The sequence below is a fragment of the Pinus tabuliformis genome, chromosome 9 (assembly GCF_031772625.1).
Source record: "Pinus tabuliformis cultivar Carrire ecotype Pingquan chromosome 9, CPIR1, whole genome shotgun sequence".
NCBI classification, from domain to species: domain Eukaryota; kingdom Viridiplantae; phylum Streptophyta; class Pinopsida; order Pinales; family Pinaceae; genus Pinus; species Pinus tabuliformis.
The window spans coordinates 1,497,959,684-1,497,979,306 of record NC_142307.1 but is presented as its reverse complement, the minus strand read 5'-3'; the positions used below and the strand labels follow the sequence as shown (position 1 = coordinate 1,497,979,306).

At 35.8% G+C, this 19,623-nt stretch overlaps 1 pseudogene; it reads right to left on the bottom strand.

Annotated features, from left to right (window-relative positions):
- The window catches only part of LOC149154281 (eukaryotic translation initiation factor 3 subunit B pseudogene), a 32,504-nt pseudogene extending 22,187 nt beyond the window's left edge, over positions 1 to 10,317 (bottom strand).
- Positions 10,318 to 19,623: the final 9,306 nt, after the last annotated feature.

Below are 19,623 nucleotides of genomic sequence, written 5' to 3'. Positions count from 1 at the left end.
TTTGTGTTGATGTGTAGTAGGTGGATCGTCGCCCCTCTCTATCTGTCATGTCATCCTTGTGGCTAATCCATTGCCATCTTGTAGGTTGTTTTCTTGTGGGGTGATGTGGGTGGTGATATGCCAAAGTTTTAACCAACAATGTATCTTTCTTTAATTCACCACCTAATGCACCCTGATTGGTATCTGGTACATGTTGTGGCACCTGTTGTTGTTTTTTATCTTCCAATATTACTTCAACCACGAATTCCGTACCTGTAACATTTTTTGCTTCATCTTCCTTGGACTCTACCTGTTTTTCTCATACCCAGTTTGATGTTTGTGTTTCGTTGCCAACCGTCAAGGGCTCATCATCTGATGTGTCAGTCCCTGGAACATCTTCTACTTTAGCCTCCTTGGCCTCTACTTATTTATTGATGGAAATATCCTGTAATGCAATTTTCTTCTTTTTATAGCAGAGCTTCAGGAATTTTTTCTACACATTAATATTGATAGTACCCACAGATTCCATCCAAGGGTATCCCAAAACAACATCCATGTTATCCATATCTGAAGTATAAAAATCACAATGCAGTACATACTTATCCATAAAAAGCTTCAAAGCTTTAGAAACTTGAACATCCTCATTATCAACCTGTGCGTTTTCAATGTGTTTTGCCAGAACTTGCAATTTTTTATCAAATTAACATTGATAAAATTATGTTTGCAGCTAAGATTTATAGACACAATGATCTTCTCCTGCTGAATACATCGATGAACCTACAATAAGGAGATACCAGTAGAAAATAACCCCTTACATGTCCCATTCTCCTGTTTTCTAGCCTGGGACCATTTGTCTAAAAGGACTTTTTCGAATTCTTCATCTGAAAGCATAGAAAATTTTAGGGGCGAATGTTCGCCCTTTGGCGAAATTAAGGGGTTTTATATTTTTAGTGGGCGAATATTTTGTATCATAGTACATTTTTACAAATCACCTCAAATAGCCCACCTTATTTTAAGGGAGAGGGTAAAAAAGGTAAATTTAGCCCTTGAAATTAGGAGTTGCAACCTTCCATTTGCCCATTTTCAAGAATAGGTTTTATTTAAGTGAATCCTATGGGCCAAAGGCCCAAATACCATCTTTATAAAAGAGGTATGGTAAATTAATAAAAATATAAATAAATGAGAGGTATGGTAAATAAATAAAACATTTTTTATATTTACTTCATAAGTCAATTTATATACATGCAAGGGTGTAAACAAATAAAAATATAAGTAAAGTGGAGGTATGGTAAATAAATAAAACGTCTTTTTATACTTACTCGAAAGGTATGGTAAATAAATAAAAATATAAATAAACTAGACGCATGGTAAATAAAACCTCTTTTAATATTTAGTCCATACCCCTCGTTCTATTTATGAAGGCTCAAGAAAGAGGTTTTATTTAAGTGAATCCTATGGGCCAAATACCATATTTGTAAAAGTGGTATGGTAAATTAATAAAAATATAAATTAACGAGAGGTATGGTAAACAAATAAAACATTTTTTTATTTTTACTCCATAAGTCACCTTATATTTACGAACACTCAAAAAATGCGTTATATTTAGGTGAAACCTATGGGAAAAATACTATGGGACAATACCATGCAAAAAAATATTATTAACCCTAATATTAGTATTAATAAAAATAAAAATGGCACATGGTATTCACTTGGAATGTAGCCTATTTAAATGGGGGAATTAAACCAGCATAGATCCATGTTTACTCTGGATCTACTAACCCCCCCGAGAGGTATCAAATATCGTGATATGCAAACTAGCATAGAGTGAAAAAATATTTGATCCAATCAAGAGTAAAAATGGATGTTGTAATTTAATGTATATTAAACATTTTAGCTTGGTTAAAATAAAAAATAAAATAAAAATCAACTATTAATTTTATTAATTTTTATAAATTACTAATAGTGATTTCTAAGCTCCACGTTTATGATAACCCATGGTATTGACTCGTGGTAATATCATGGTATTCATGTGAGCATAGACTATTTAAAGGGGAAATTCTATCATCTTAGATCCATCTTAATTCTGGTTCTACCAAGTGCTCAGAGGGATAAATAGATTTCATCCCCCTAAGAGTGGTAGATGTGGAGTTAAGATGGATATAGGTTGGTTTTTATGATAATGAAGATATTAAATAGACTTAAGAAATTATATTGTAAAAACATCTTACGGTGAATGGTTAAAGCATAGATATTGGACAAGTATATTTGTATACTTCTGTTTTAAACTGAAACAAATCTAGGGCTAAAAGGAATGGATTGATTGCACTAGTAATCCTTCTATAACTTTCCAACATATGCTGGAGTAAACAGATTGTAATTTGGGTAATTTTTCTAATTGTAAACAGGAACATACTTGTGTATTGGCAGGGTGGTTACGAGGTCCCTAGAAGTGATGAATTTGAATTTTTCTTGGTTTTATATATAGTATTACGTTTTTTCTCATGCTTTTTGTGAATGGCACGGGTGAATTTTATCCTACACCCACTAGGTTATCGATATGTAATTTCGGTAATTTTGATTTCAAAAGATATTTTAAAGAAATGCAATGATTTCATTTGTGTATTCAATAAACACAAGATTTTATAATTGAGCAAAATATTCGCCATGCCTAGTGAGAGATTCGCCAAAAAATTATATATACATATCATATTATTGATAAAATCGACTTCCATTTTTCCTATATACCATGGAGATTCGCCCATTTATTATACATCTAAATTTAGGGGGGGTTCTTAAAATTTTCCCTGTCTAAAAGGTTGTACAACTTCTTGCTTGCAACTGATCTAAACCATTTGGCAGCCTCATCTTCCATATTAGTTGCTATGAAAAATTTCCAATTTTTTGCCCATAATGACTTTTTTTTCTATTAATTATTCAATAGTAGGACCATTATCTTTTCCTGTAAAATATAGAATTGCCATGAAGAGGGTTTTGAAAACAAACCACTTAATTGGCGAAAATTTGAAATGGCCACAATTCAGTCAATATGGCTCAGAATCCCTATTATGACCTATTTTCAGAAATGGAATAACCATTCTGCATCTTCCCATGTGATAGAAATCCTGGTCTAGGCATTGGAATTTCATATTCGTGTTGCAATTGACCCAACGTCGCAAAAATTTCTAAAAAAAAGAGCTGATTTTAAATTAGCGATATCTCCCTCCTCCGGACTTCGATTTGACTGATTTTTTTTTGGAAATTGGATACTTTTTTGCAAAGGACCCAAATCTGCAATTAGATTCTGCAAACATTGACCCAACACATACAGATCTGATTTGCAAACTCGTCGCCCCGAAAAATGTCTACAACACAGCTCATTTTTAAATCAACTATATCTCCCTCATCTAGACTTTGATTCGGCCAATTTTTTTTTCAAATTGGGTATTTTTTCGCAAAAAACACAGATCTACAATTAGATTCTACAAATTTTGCACCAAAGTATATAGATCGGATCTGCAAACTTGCCGCCCAAAAATGTTCCTACAAAAAAAAAAAATCTACTTTGCCCAAGAAAGCGCTCTGATACCACTTGTTATAGATCTGATCTGAAAATATATGATAATAAAAATAAACCCAAGAAATAACAAGATCTGAATATAGATAGAAATGCTTCTTTATTGATATCAAACCCTTGAGGTAGGGTAACACCATACATTCACTCCTTAAGGAAGGAGAACACTCCACAAACCATATGCTTGTCCATATAATATTCCTTGACATCTCTCAATGGGGAGTCTGTAGCCTCTATATAGGCCTCATACATACAATACCATGGGTCATTACCATGGTTCCCTCAATACCATCTATCTAATACAATGGGCTTATTATATTATTGATAACTACTTGTGGTCCCTTACATGATATGGGTTAACCACTTTATTTACTACTATGGCCCCTCTCATTATTACATTATTCCCTTGGGTACCTCCCTCAGTACCCCATACTATCCCCCCTAGGTATACTATATGTATCCCCCCTAGGTATACTACAAAAACTTGTTGACATGATAATAGATGAAGTCATGACAGGATGAGAGCCCTGCCTATCACCTGGTCCAAAGAATCTGATGTTGTGATATTGTGATGATTTTGATATTGGTTCTGATCTGGCATCTAAAAGTTGATAAGCTGACTTAGTTTATTTGATTGTAAAATATTGTCATTATAAGCATATTGGTTTGGAAAAGTATTATGTTTGCATATAGAACTATGTGAAGCAAGATCCTCGATCTTAATATGTCCACATTGACAATTATCTAGTCAAGCCAAGACGATGTGTTGATCCAAAGCTCTACTTCAGAAGTGTTCCAAGGTATGACTTTGATTTGGTTTTGGTTTTTTATACTGATGGTCTACTATTGACATGTAATGAGCCTCTGATGATCTAAGTAAGAGGGATATGACTTCTGAACCTCAAAATGATGAATCATGGCATGATGAATCAATTTCTGAAATTGGGAAAGTATAATCTATATTGTGAAGCTATTGAAGAAGTATTGGAAAATGGAAATGCAAATCCTTGGACACTCCAATTGAATTTCAATATGTGGTGAAATTTTTTTGTTGAACTCATCTTGGCAACCAACAATTTATTGAAGCACTGATGTTCCATTTTGAACACCCGTCCATATATATATAATGTGTATAGAATCTGAATGAGTTCATGATTGAACACCTTCACTCACATAGATTTCCCACAGAGCATCCTTCTAGCTATTTGCATGGGATGATCAATTTTTTGTTTGAGACATTACTTCTGTGCTATATGACTACTTGGATGTACTAATGATGATTAGGATTATTATTGATGAGATGAAAAAATTTGGATGTTTCCTTAGTATGAGATCTCCCATGATATCCTAGATGAGGGTCCTGTAGTACGATTGAGGTTGAGTACGATTTTTATAGCATGTCTAGCTATGAGGTAGGATGAAGAAGTTATTTGGAGAGATGATTGAGAAAGTTCTAGATATGACATGGATACATTGCGATAAAAAGTAGTGGGATCCAATTGGAAGAGAACCCCATATATATCTGGGACTGAAACACCTTCATATATTAAGACAGTGTTGACGTACGAGACAAACTTAGGTGTGGTTGGAACCTCCTTGAGGGAGAGGATGTAAAGTCTCCCTTTTGTGATATATAGTTATATTTTGTTCTAACATGATATTTTATTTAATGTCTTGTATGAATAGGAGAAAACTACTATTGAGACGTGCTGATTACCAGATATGAGAATGATGATATGTTTTTTGATCTATAAAGAGAATCTCTAATTGAGGACACCGATGGTCTATGTAGAGTGTACCCCAGTTGGCATCATATCCACAAGCAAGGCTTGCTGGGAATAACTCTCCCCGTATGGCCAATGGGTTGAGAGTGTACTTGGGGGTGTACAATCCAGGTCGATTATGAAGTGGGTGTTCTACCACATGATTGCTTAAACTCATCTACAGGAAGAGCAACATGCAATAGGATTGGGTTGATATTTTCTCCCCTATGTGGTTTCAGGTTGAGATTGAGCTCCCCAGTGTGATTTCAAGGTTGAGATGCACTCCACTGTGTATTTGGATATCCTATTTCTTAATATGGGGTTGTAGAAGTAGCTCCCCCATGAGATTTTGGGTCAAGATGTGCTCCTTGATGTGGTTCTAGGTTGAAACCTGCTCCTGGATGGTATGTTCTCTGATGATGATACAAATCACAGATTTAGGTCCCCGCTGATATCCCCAGGTAGTAGACGCTGGCAGATATTTTGGGTAGTGGCCCAATGGAAAGAGGGTGGTAGATTGGGCTCCCTTTCGATGTCAAATTTTTTCTTCTTTTAGATTCGAGAATGTTCATCACATGAGTAGGAACAATCATGAGATAAGAAGGAGTAAGAAAGATATGAATCTAAATGATCAGCAATGATACGAGACGATGAGATACCTTAGATTGGATATGATGATAGGATGACATGTTGATTGATGGTTAGATATTGGCAGGTAGAATTCTCCCTAGTTGAGAGGGAGTGGTAAAAATATGTAATTGTGTTAAAATTCCACTTTGGTCATCTCACCTAATGGAGATAATGATTGTAATTAATTTCTCTTTTCGAGAGGACAAAAATTGACCTAAATATCACTCAAATCAGATAAAGGAAAGTGTACTATGAAGAAATGCCTATAACAACCCTAGTGAAAATTCAATGTAAAAATATATAAATACCATAGATGATGGGACATGTATTCCAAGATGAATGGTGGGCAAGACATCCTGGTGTGTGTTCATTTTGTTGTTTATGGATAAGGAATGTGGCAAAGGCAATGGCTAAGGATTTGGAAAGACATGAGGCATTAATTGGCATTTTATTTATGAAAATAATGGAAATTAGGAGAAAAGGAGGTGAAGGGTCTCAGGTTGCATGTGAGGAGGAAAATGAAGGAAAATAATGGAAAATGAAGAAAATAGAGGCCTCATTAATAAAAAGGCTTCTGAGGATCAGCTAAAAGGACTTGGTCAGAGTAAGATTTTGTTAGTTTAGCATTGGAGCTCTCTCATTATTCTCTCTCCCTCTCATACTCTTGGACGCTTAGAGTTTTCTTGGAGCACTTTGGCATTGGAGCAAGAAAGGCAAAGAAGACAAGAGGAAGCAAAGATCAAGTAGGGAAAGGCAAGATCAAGCAGCTACAATAGGCTTCATTGCAGGTATCAACTTTCATGTCTATTTCCTTCCTAGATTTGGCATGCATGGGATTGCATGTGTTTCTTTTCTACCATGGCATGGGTCTTTCCAGGTGTGACAGTATTTTCAGCCTAGCCTTTTCCATTTCCTGATAGCTTTGATGAGATGGGTTCTCTCATGCATTTTGTGGGGGATGGTTGGATTAGATTCGAAGATGAGTGGGGTGGATCTCTGAATTGACAAACACATGGTGGTAGTGGTCCCTGAACCGGACTGAGGATGCAGGAAGCCACTGGCCAGTAACCCTTGAACCAGACTGTGGGTTGTGGTAAAGCCAGATTATGTGTCTCGGTGGGCCTACGAGTCCTTTCCGATGAATGGCAGGATATACGGTAAAGCCAAGAGGTGGATTTTCTCTCCGTTGGTCCTAGTGATTCCGGGATGGAATGCACTATAAATATTGGAGAGTATGTCTCAGTCTAGGGCCTAGTGATCCCTGGATAAGACTGTGGATGCACGGTAAAGCCTGAGAGACTAAGAGGAACTCAAATTCATCACGTTATAGGCAGAGAACTCTAGTGGCATACACATTGATTGGTGTTTTTGACATGTTCTATGAGTCCCACATTCATGCTTGGAATATGGAAGGGGGTTATTGGTTGCAGAGATACTTGGCTCAGCCAATCTATGGTCGAGTGGAACATGGTAGTCCCATCACCGGTTGGTTCATTGCATTTATTAATGAAAAATTAATTCCCTTGATTTTCATGTGCAAATGTACTGATGTATATATGGATTTTGATGGCTGATATGTTTATTGTATTTCTATTCCTATTATGTTCTTTATATGCACATTTACCCTGGATATAATGATTGCAATTAATTTCTTTTTTTGAGAGGACCAAAATCGACCTAAATATCACTCAAATCAGATAAGGGAAAGTGTATTATGAAGAAATGCCAACATGTGCATATTTGATAAGGTCCACTGTAAAGAAAAATGGACCATATTGAAAGGATATAAATACAATTTTCCTCTACCTCAGTTAGACACAATGATGAGACACTCTTATATATATTTTTTGGCTCGCACAAGTTAGCAGCTTGTCTGCGAAGGATCAGGTTCGCTCTAAAGTGAAATTGCAGGGTCTAAAGCTTGCATTTTAGATCTAAGGTTTTTGGCCACAATCACAGGCACAACATAAAAGGATCCTGATGACATTCTCTCTATCAGAGGCTCATGCATGCGATTAAAGACTTCTAGTTGCATAAACAACTCACTATTCTTGCGACCGAGCGTTAGGGTTTCCGCAGTCCAGATATTACCCTAGCCACTCGCTTGCTAGGCTTAAGAGAGTGACTAGGAAGCCATAGTTGCTCGCATATCTCCTCTTTCGTGCGACTAGGAACTAGAATTTAAAATCACAGTCTTCCAAAGATTTCAGTTAGTGACCATAGGGTTCAGTGGTTGACTGCAGACAATGACAATTCATTATATACATCAGAATCAGATTTTTGAGTATTAGCATTATTGGGTTCAATTCATGGATGTTGTAGTTGTTTTGTAACATATTTTCATAGATGAATATATGGATCATTGTACTCTATTTTTCTCAATCATTTGATCACAATCTAAGAATAAGAATTTGCAAGGGTTTTCCCCATAGTGGGTTTTTCCATGGTCCCCGACCAATCTTGGTGTCTCTATGTGTGAATTATTTTCTTCTATTGTTCCTTTCTATTCCATTGCATTGATGATGATGATATTGTTATTTCTACATAGTTGCATATGATCTGACTAGTGTTATGATGTTATCGGGTGAACTTAATGTGTTAATGAAGAAATTCATTTATCAAAGAAAAGAACAATATAGCCCTAAGAAAAATTAACAAACTTCTAGTGGAATCCCACTCATTATCAGTTGCCATAAAATGTTCTCCAATTTCCATTGTCTCAAGTTCATCAAAATTTTAGAATTCAAGGAGAACATTTAAGGTTCTGAGCCATGCAAGAATAATAAATGGTCTAATGGGGGACCCGTCAAGAAAATTTGCTTATTTTCCTTTAATGTTAGCCATATTGGAAACTCGTTCCATGTTATTAGGGCTCCTTGTTTAATAGAAACTAACATATGGCTTGGGTCTATCCCCATGGCTAGTAGAAAGCCTATGCCCTTTGGTATCCCAAGTGAATCCAATGACATTTTCATTCTTGTTCTCTAATTCCATCACCTTTATGTGGATATCTCTTCCATTTATTTGGAAAAGTTAAGAAGTTGTGTATGTACTTTTATTCATCTTTATATAATGGTCCACTTTGACTACTAAAGTCCCCATTTCTTTGCCAATACATTTTTCAATCACTTACACTGAATAGATTTTTTTGACTTAGCTCGTCCCTTTTAGGGTTTTATACAAGACTCACATTTGCAAGTTGGTTACAACCACCTCCCTCTTTTACAAACAAGGGCTGGTATTGGATTTGTTAGTGAACAACTAAAATCCATTACATTGTCAACTTTAGGGGATTTATTATCTAGTAGACTCATGGTATTTGTATCTTAAACATTGATGGTATTTTTCCCAATGTGGGCAAAGTATTTGTCATCTCTGCCACTAGCCCATCTGAATATAGGCCAAGACACACCAGTAACACCACTAGTTCCACCAGTAACAAAAGCATCAACACTTACTTTGAACTCTCTCAATACTTCATTGGTCCTTGTGTTAAGGGTGGCCCTCTTTGTATCTTGAGTATTACTTGGCTCTTGGATGCTGTAAGTAACCAAAAAATTTTCACTAGGAGAAAAATATACCAACTTGAGTTGTGGATGTGCAAAGTGCATTAGGTGGTTAAAGGTTGTACTACCTCCCCAAATAGTTGCTTCCAACCTATGCATTGTTTCTAGGTATGTTCAAAGAGATGACCATTGGATAGAGCTCTCAATCCAACATCTACATCAGTAGACTCGATCTAGATTGAGTTGTCTAGGATCATTCCAATAAGATTTTGTGTCAATGTTCAAATGGATAACAAATCAATCATGTCCTTTCTCATATGTTATCCACTTTTTGTAAATTTTCCCCCTGTGTATAGGCTATTGTTTCTAGAGGAATCCATTCGTTTGATACTTTCATATATTTATCAAAATCATCAAACATGTTCACAACAAATATGTGGCATTTTTCCAAGTTATGTCTATTTGTTTGATATTTTTGTTTTTGTGCTTCCTAAGTTGTATTGTACTCTATGAAGCAATATCCCTGAGTCTTATGGGTTTTGATATGGAGCTGCATCCAATGCCCCTCTCCCTCATTGTACCAACTTGCCCAAAGATCTTGCCAACAATACTTTCAAGTTTCTCAAACTTATCTAGAGGAACAATCGGGAGATTTTCTAGACTTTAAAACTATAATGTTGCATAACCTAGTCTGGATCTCTAGTGAATATTCCTCTTCCTCCTCATCCTCATTTTTGATGTCCAAATCTTCACCCATAGGAAGTTGTATTGAATCCAATTCAACATTGGAAAAATTGATGTTGATTTGTTGGATATTGTTACCCAGGCAATGGGGAGGCACTGACACAAGCATCTCAATTGTATCCATATTTCTTTCTAAGCTCTCTTACTATTGTTGGACTCAATATCGAAGCCTATATGAGGGAAGGAAATGCATGCATAGCTGGATGCATGTGTGATACTTTTGAGACACATAGAAATTTCAACTTATCTTAGTACAACCTTGTGAGTGATCTCCAACTATTCAAGCATTTAGGAGATCTCAAGAAACCCCTAAGTAATGAAGTTTCAATGTAGAATCCAAGTATTGAACATAGATTAACCCAATCTGTTAAATGACCTCCACTTATTCAAGAGATTCCAAACAACCCCTTGTTAATGAAGTTTTTAGGGTCGAATGCATTTTCATGCAGGGAAGACGAGAAAACTGAGATCTAAAAATCACAATGCTTATGCATCTATCAATATAGTGATCATCTTCTTCTTCCCCTCGAAATGTTAGTTTTGAATTTCAAAATTGGTATTGCAAAGGGAACAATAAATACTTATGGAATTCTAGATCTTTTTAATTTTTCTAATTTTTGTTAATAATATACATGCGAAGATATTCATAAAGGGAAATGGCTGATAGATCTCTTTTTTTAATTTCTATTAATTTGTAAAAAAATGAGAAGGAAGTTTGTTCATTTTTGTATTGTGACACTAATTATGCATTATTTCCATTGAGAATCTTGTTGTTCATTATGAAGAATTACTTTTTTTCCAATTTACTTTTAAGTCTCAGTATGTTTAAATAAACCTAGATCCATCTTAAATCAATCTACTAAACATATATAAAATATCTTTTTACTATAAAAGAGGTTTACACATCATATTTTATCCCTCTTGATGCATGGTAGATTCAAAATTAAGATGGATATATGTTGGGTTAATTATAATTATAATTATTAATTTATGTTATTAATTTATTTTATTTTTTACACCATAAGGTGTTTCTTTGGGAAAAACTCCCCTTTGTGCCACTTTGTACCTTCTTGCACTATTGATTTTTGCATTAGATGATGGAATTGATATTCCTCATTTGATTGTGTTCGGTGGAGGTAAGTTACTAAGTTTTTTAAATAGTGGGAGGCCTTTATTCTCTAAGTCATAATACTAGTTGTATTTCTACAATGTTAATTTCCTCACCATAGCAATGGTTGGAATTGCCCTATTATCACTTAAAAAAAAAAATTCTAAAATTTTGGACAACTGGTATGGTTCCAAAGTTTTATGTTAGTCTTGGTCAAGTCATTTTTATTGTTTTGTTTAGGAAGTCTAAATCATAGAGTGGAGTCTTGTTCCCATTATCAAATAAGGTCAACAATCTTGTTTTACCTATCATTGATCCCACATTATTTCAAAAGTGTCATGTGTTAAGGTTGTTTCAAAATTGACATGCGCTACGAAATTGCCTAGGAGTTTTCGTAGCGCAAAACTCAGAAAATACACTATGTGCACTACAAAATCGGGGATTTGTAGTTAGGAGTTTTCGTAGCGCAAAACCCAGAATTTGCACTGGATGTGCTACGAAATCGGGGATTCATGCCAAATCTTGTCTAGCTATCAAATCCATCAAAATCCGTTAATGTTTCATCATCAGGTGTCAGTCCATGAACCTTGCTTATCACATGCAGCCATTCACTCTCATCATTAGATTCGTTAGGGGTTTTGTATGCACTCTTTTCAAATTTCAAAAAGGGTAAGGTAAGGTGAATTGGTCTTGGTATTTTTCATGTTCCTTTCATGCATAAGAGACAATTGGCAAGCTCAGGGACGACATTCACCAGAATTCTTTGAAAGCTCAAGTGAGGCAGTTCTTCGTTTCAACTCAAGCGAGGCAGTGTTCAAACTAAGACAGTGCAAGTTTTTTCAAGTCTCCTTGCAGGGGTCTCACAGAAATGTCTGAAGAAAAGAAAAATCATAGATCAAGCCGGTGTCTTAGAGCTGAGCCTGAAGGCTTAGATGTTCTCACGAGGAATAGAGAGGTTGAACATGCATTCAAACAGGTGGGCTACTGGAGATTCTGTGAAAAACTTCAGGGAGGTCACATTCAAGTAACCAAGGATTTTGCCTTTAATTTCACCGGCTTGAATTCAAAGGTTGGAGTGCTAGAAATACCAGTTTCTCCTGAGGTTATATCTACAGTCACAGAGATTCCTAGAGGCCAGGAGAGATGGTTTAAGAACTTCAAATTTGAAATGGCACCTTGCAAGGAATTTCTGAAGCCAGAATACATAGACTCAGACTTAACCAAATCAGTGCCTAGAAGCTATGTAAAAGATTCATATGCCAACTTACTTTCATGCATCCAAAGATATTTTACCTGTGAAGGGAGGTACCATAAGGTGTACTCTTACCATTTTAAGCTTTTATTACATTTCACTGGAAAAATATCTTTAGACCTTCCTTTTTATCTATTTCATAGCTTAGGCAAGATGTCTGATAAGATTCAATTGAAGAAAGAAGCTTGTGAAACCTCGTTGTTCCATCATGGTTTGATCAAATTGATTGTTTTACATGAGCTTTAGAAGATAGGTAGAGAATGGTCTGCTTTCTTGTTTATGACAGGCTTTAGAACTGAAACAGGCCTTAGCCCTAAGGCTAAGGAAATATCTTCATGAGCAGTAAGTCATCAGGAGGAAGCAAGATCAAGTAGGTTTGTGAAATTGAAAGCTAGAAAGCAGGTGAAGGAGCCTATGACACCACTAATGGTTCAAGATACCCCTCAACAGTCACAGAAGAAAAAAATTCAGATCAAGGAAGTGGTACAAGAGCAGTCTATTGATAAAACAGTCCAAAGAAGAGTAACCAGAAGTCAATTAGCCAAGGAAAAGGGGAAAATAGTGATTATTGATGAAAGCCCAGCTTCAAAGGGAAGTTTGAATGATCTCCTCCAGGCTATCGACATAGAAGAGTCCCCTCTGGTCGTTATTTGAAGCAGGTAAGAACAAAACAAAAAGAGTTAAATCTTCTAAAAAACTCCAATTTGATGATCAGGTCTCAGAGTTTGTTTTCAAGCCAAGAAGGCCTATGACTAGACATTTAAGAAGGTTACAAGAGGTAGAGCTAGAGGTAAGTGAGACAGGAGAGGTAGCAGAGTTCCTTGAAGAGCCTGTGGTTCCATTAGTACAATCATCACTAGTGCACAAAGATGACAGAAACAAGGCAGTTATCACTCATGAAGAAGAATATAGCTTTGAGGAGGTCAAAAAGAAATTGGTGTCTGCCAATCTTGAGATTGCCCAACTCAAGGAAAGGGCAAGGAAACATGCAGTTGAAAAAGCAAATTTCAAAAGAGTAATAGCCAGTTGGGAAGATGGAAAAGTTCCAAGATATGAAGTAGTGGGCAGTCATGCTCAATATTTCACTTGGACTGTCCTTGCAATAAAGGAAGCAAGATATATCAAAAGGATCAATGGAAAATTAAGAACTAAAATCTGGATGATGAAAAGACAAATTGAAGATTTGAAGATTCAACTGAGTGAACCTGAAGGACAGCCTCAACATAAATGAACCAGACAGTAAGTGAAGAAGTTTTGACACAATTTTGATGTGAAACTTACCTTTTTGAAGATTGAAGATTGTTTTTGGATGGACAATGTCAGTTTTGTATGGCTCATTAGCATATGGTGAAACCATTAAAAATCCCAAGAATGACAAAAACTGTGTGTTTTTGATTCACACAACAGTTTCGTAGCGCGCTACGAAACTGCTGTAGCTGCCAGTTTTGTTTTTGTGGATCAATCTTGAAATGAAAGGGGGATTATTTTGAAAGTATGCTACTACAGAGACATAAGAAGACCACCTAAGAAGTTTTGAACCTTAAGCAAAGGCAAATTCAAGAAATGAGAGACATATAGAAACCCCAAACTCTGTGCTACGAAAATAGCAGTCATTTCGTAGCTCAGACAGTTTGTCATGCTTCAGGCAACATTCAAGAGGTTTTTGTCTTGGCACGAGTATAGGAGAAAGATCTGTAGTTAATTCAATGCATCACATGTGATTAAAGGAGACAATATGGTTAGCAAACTTCGAAGAACCTCCTTGGAGACCAAAGCAGAAATACAGGGGCAGTTTCCTAATATCCAAGAACAGTCAAAGGACAAGCAATCAAAGGCCAGCATGGAGTTTAAAGTCATCACTTAAGCCAAATTTGAAGAGGGACAGTTGTCAAAGAATGAGTTTATTTCATAGTCAAGGTTGTTGCCAGCATAATAAGGAGTTACACTCCTAGTTGTATTAGGTCTCTAGGACTGCTAGTTAACAACTAGTTGTAATTAATAGTTTGTTTAAGTATCAATAGGTGTCAGGTCAAGTAAAATTCGAATTCCCCTCATGCTAGAGGAAGGAATCCAAGATTGTAATGAACTCTATATATGCCAAGAGATGGAATTTTTTGAGAAAAACACTCATATTGTGTCATTGTAGAAGACTATGTTTTTTATGTAATACAGAGTTTGGCTTTACTACTCAGGATTCAGAAGAGAGTTCAATGCTTGATTGTCTTATGATTGTCCTCATTTCCTCATTTTCAGTGGTATGAATGTATGTTACTTAGAACTCATTGGCAATGCTCTAACTTCCTTCATGCATTTGTAGATTGTGTTTCCTACATGTTCTTATGTGTTATTGATATATTGAACTCTTGATGCCCTGACTTCCATGTTAAGCTAATATTGTTGTCATACTAAACATTTTCTAACTCCATAAGCCCAATGGATGTTTATTGATTATGTTCAACCATTCATACTCCTTTACTTGTTTCATAGAGTTAGCCATCTAATCTTTTACTAAAATCTTTAACCTAGTGAGAGATCCCTCTCAAGTTGGGGAGGCTAAGCCTCAGCCAAAAGTTGGTTTGAAATAGTTACTCAAGGTCTTCCTGATTAGCAGCCTATCAGGAGAAGGTTCTGTGATAACAGGTCCAATCATTTTATATCTACCTCATGCTCGTCTACGAGTTTTCCTTGTAGACTATGTTGAAGCTCCAGGCACTGATTCTATTCGATTCTCCGAAGTTCATGGTATTTTTTCGATCTCTGCTACGGTGAATTCCTTGGCTTTATCTTCATGCTTACTATAGGTGGAGGATGTTCAATTTCTTTTCTGCCTTATTTCTCTGGAGCTCTGGTATCTGAGAGAGCTAGAGTGAAGCTGGGCAATGGTGGGTTGCACCGTGTTTTGGAATAGACCTTGGTGACCTTATGTTTTATTCCATATGCACCACAAGACCACAAATATGCCCAACAAAGTACCATTTATCCCACCATAGAAAATTCCACTAACCCCCAATTTACAACTTCCCTTTTCCCAGTCGACCCTGAAATCACAACTAGAGGCTTAAAATAAGGAGTTCTAAATAGCATGTGGAAGAAATGTGCTGAGAATCAACATAGAAATTCTCTAAATATGGATACATCCCGTAGGAAAATTTTGACATACTATAGGGACCTGGTATAGACGTTGGCACTTGGGGCCTAGGGAAACCTCTAAACATTGAAGAAGTTCAAGTGGCACCTCCACAGGCAATGTGCGTCAAAATCAAAGTGCATTATATTGGCTTGTGGTGCATGGACCTTGTGTTTTTGGAAGAAATATAAGAAATATCAGCAACTAGAAATTGTCCATTTCAACCTTCATTTTAAACAGTAGAGTTATAGAAAAATTGGGGGAGCCAACAATTATTTAAGATTGAGGGGCTATTATTTAATGTTAAGAAGTTATTATGAATCTATTCTATTTAGCTATAGGTTTTCACTTGGGTTGTTTTGATACATGTTGTTGTTTAGTAGATTTAAAGTATGTTTTTTAGGGTTTCAAACATGAAGAAATATGAATACATGGACATCTCGCCACCTGTTCTCTAGAGCATTAGTTTCTTCAGCTGCAATTAAATTTTCTTGGTAATGAAATCTCTATTGTTTTAGTGTCAAGCTCCACTCTTTCTCTGCATCTTTGGACATGAAGCAATTGGGTATCCACTTTGTTCTAGCCATAAATTTTTATATTTGACATAATAACTCAAACTAGAATGTCGTATTTCATGGAAAGAATTTCTCGGTGACTAATTGCTGGCCAATTGTGGAAATGGTTGAGATAGAGTTGTTGAAAGTGTTGGAGAATGTGTAATTAACCTCAATCTTAGTGACAAGGTACCTCTAGTATTTACGGAAGTATTTCATAAGAGAGAAACATGTGTGATTTCCTGAGAATTAAAAATGAGAGAGGGGTTTTGATAAATGATGCAAATTCAAGGTTTTGCATCAATGGGAAACCAATTTACAACTTCCTAGGCAAATCAACTTTCAACCAACACACTATTTTTCATGAGGGATGTGTGGCCAAAATTAATCCTAAAGCTCCTATTGACAAAGTTTGTATTTTAAGTTGTGTTGTTTCTACAGGTAAATTACTTAGTATTTTTCTAATAATTTGTTTACATATACATGTTTAGTATCAACCATATTTAGGACTATAGTTTTCCATATTCACTAAGAAGTTACATATATTCTAACTTAAACACCCAAACAGATTGATCACTGCAGATGTTCATACCTCTTCTTTTGTGAAAATAGAGTTCCAAACCCCACTCATGATTATCTCCCTACCATATTAAATATTACCTCCTCGGGTTTCTTTCCTTCTTTGACTTTGAGTAGGAAATTTCTTATTGGGATTCACCTTTCCCCTAATACATTGCATACCTTCTTTTTTACAAGAGACCTTGCTTGCCATATTCACAAATTTTGTGTGATATTTTCCGATATAGTCTCTAGTAAGAATCTAGATTTCCCAATTCATATGGTTTATAATAAGATTTTTTTGTCCTGTACTCTTCTACACCCAAATTCCTAGGCCTCCATATTTCCTTGATGCCCAAAAAATTGGCTCAACATTCCTCTAATGTGACCACAGACATCTCTAAACACCGTGTCTCCCACTCCCCTTAGTTTGCGTGCAAGGCATGGCTTTCACTTCAATGTTCTCCTTCCCTCGACTCCTCGTACCGTCTAAGGTCTGGGTTTACCTTGCACTATCACCATGCTCATAAACATTACCCTGCCCCTCCAAGGATTGGGTTTCTCTTGGACTGTGGCCATGCTCATAAACACTCACCTATCCCTCAAACTTCTAGGTTTCTCTTGGATGCTCCACAAAAATTGAATGTTACTCAATTGAGACTCTAAAATGTTTTATAAAGTGGGTTATTCAATTATAGACAAATGAAGGGAAATGAAAAACTTGAACCAATTGACATTTAATTATGTTTTAAAAAGTGCTTGGTTCAATGTTGGGGATGATTTACTGGCTAGACCATTAATAAAATTATCCATGTAATGGTTTCTTTGGTCAAAAGTATTGTTTAAAATCCATTTCTTTTGTGGAATCAGGGATGGGTGCTACTTTGAGTGTAGGCAAACCCAAGAAGGGTTCAACAATAGCAATTTTTTGCCTTGGGAGGGTTGGGCTTTGATGAGCCTCTAAATTAGACATAAATTAAGGCCCATGCCTCTAATTTAAAACATAAATTAAGACCTATGACCATCCTTCAACACATTAAACCTCTATTTTTGCATTAGATAATTTATTTTTAACTTTAATATATTCATTAGGAAGGTTTATGAATAATTGAATATTTGTGCCTAATATTATTTATTTTTTGTGGAATATTATGAGAATATTGGGCAGATTATGAAGAGTTGGAGGAGGCGATAATTTAGGAGCTTGTTCCCTACTACTGGAGGATCAATAATAAATAATAAGTCAACAAGATATTATGGAATTATGGCACAAATTGTGGAACTCCAATGACTGAGAAAATCTAGGAATGTGTTCCACTAATCAAGGGAGCAAATCCATTAATCAAGGGATTTCGGTGGGGAAAGCTTCCTCCATTCATGGGGAATGATTCTTAATCATTTCGTATAAGTACCAAGTCAAATTTTCCTCTAGGAAATGATTGAGAAAATTTTGGAATGTGTTCCCTTCCATTTAATGCAAATTCCTATTATTGGGGACTAGATCCACTAATCAAGGGATTTTGGTGGGGAAAGCTTCATCCATTCATGGGGAATGATTGCTAATCATTTTTTATAAGTACCAAGTCAAATTTTCCTCTAGAGATATTTTCATTAGTGTTATTGTGGAGAGAGCTTGTATTCTTACACCTATATTGTATTTTCTTACAGGAATGTAATTCAATTGGTGAAAATAATGAATATTGGTGTCATGTTCAGCTTTTAAATCTTGTTCTCCTCCATAGGTCTCTGAGTTTCCTTCGGCTTGGCCACCCTAGGAACCTCAGAGCCCTTTTGTATCATTTTTTTCCCTCTTTTCATTGCTTATTCACATGCATCTCTTGTTTTTGTTTCTGTCTATATTTCTGCATTTAGAATTAATGATTTCTTGTTGTAGGATTGAGTTAAATGGTTTATGTAAGTTCTTTTACATGATCACAAGCATTATTTCATCTCTCTTGTTTTTGTTTCTTTCTATCTCTGCATTTAGAATTAATGATTTCTTGTTGTAGGATTGAGTTAAATGGTTTATGTAAGTTCTTTTACAGGATCACAAGCACTATTTCATCCTTGGAAAAGCTTTTGAAATTCATAGGAATCATTGAGTTCCTTGGATTAGTCTTCTTATTCCCAAATCTAGATTGTTGGACCTCCTTTTTAACAAAGAACAGTAAATTTCTGCTATTTTTTAGAGCATGCTAATGAGATTCAATCGAATTGATTCCACTTGAATTAGATCACAAAATCATTCTAGTTCATAACAAAAATTACCCCATTGCATTTGCACTTGATTTGGTTAGGAATTTTTTAGATTTACTAGCTCACCAGTTCTTGAATTTCTAGATTTTCGACTAGTAATGTTTTTTATTTTTTTGCATGGGTTAGAAAAGGTATTTTTGAGTGATTCCAATTGGAATAGTGGCCTAATACATCCTAGTTTATAACAATATTTGTCCCATCCAATTTGGATTTGATTTGATTGGTCATTAAACCCTCACCAATTTCATCATTTCACAAGGAAACTTCTCTAAGCTTTTTGAGCAAATCCATCCATCTCCCAACACTGGTTTTGAGTTTTGAGTGAGCCTAGGCATTTTCACACTCCATTCCACCCATCTAGCACTTTCCCTAAGCCTTGAATCACCTCCAACACCTCACATTTTTCTCTCTGCTATATCTTGTAGGTTCACTGTAATTCCTGCAGGATCATCCTGTAGGTTTCTAATACATCTTGTAGGTTTTCCTGAAATAGCATGTTTTGAGTCCGAATTGATGGAAAACCTCTAGGAAGTAACCAAAATCCTCTAAGGCTCTCCCACACCATCCAACCATCT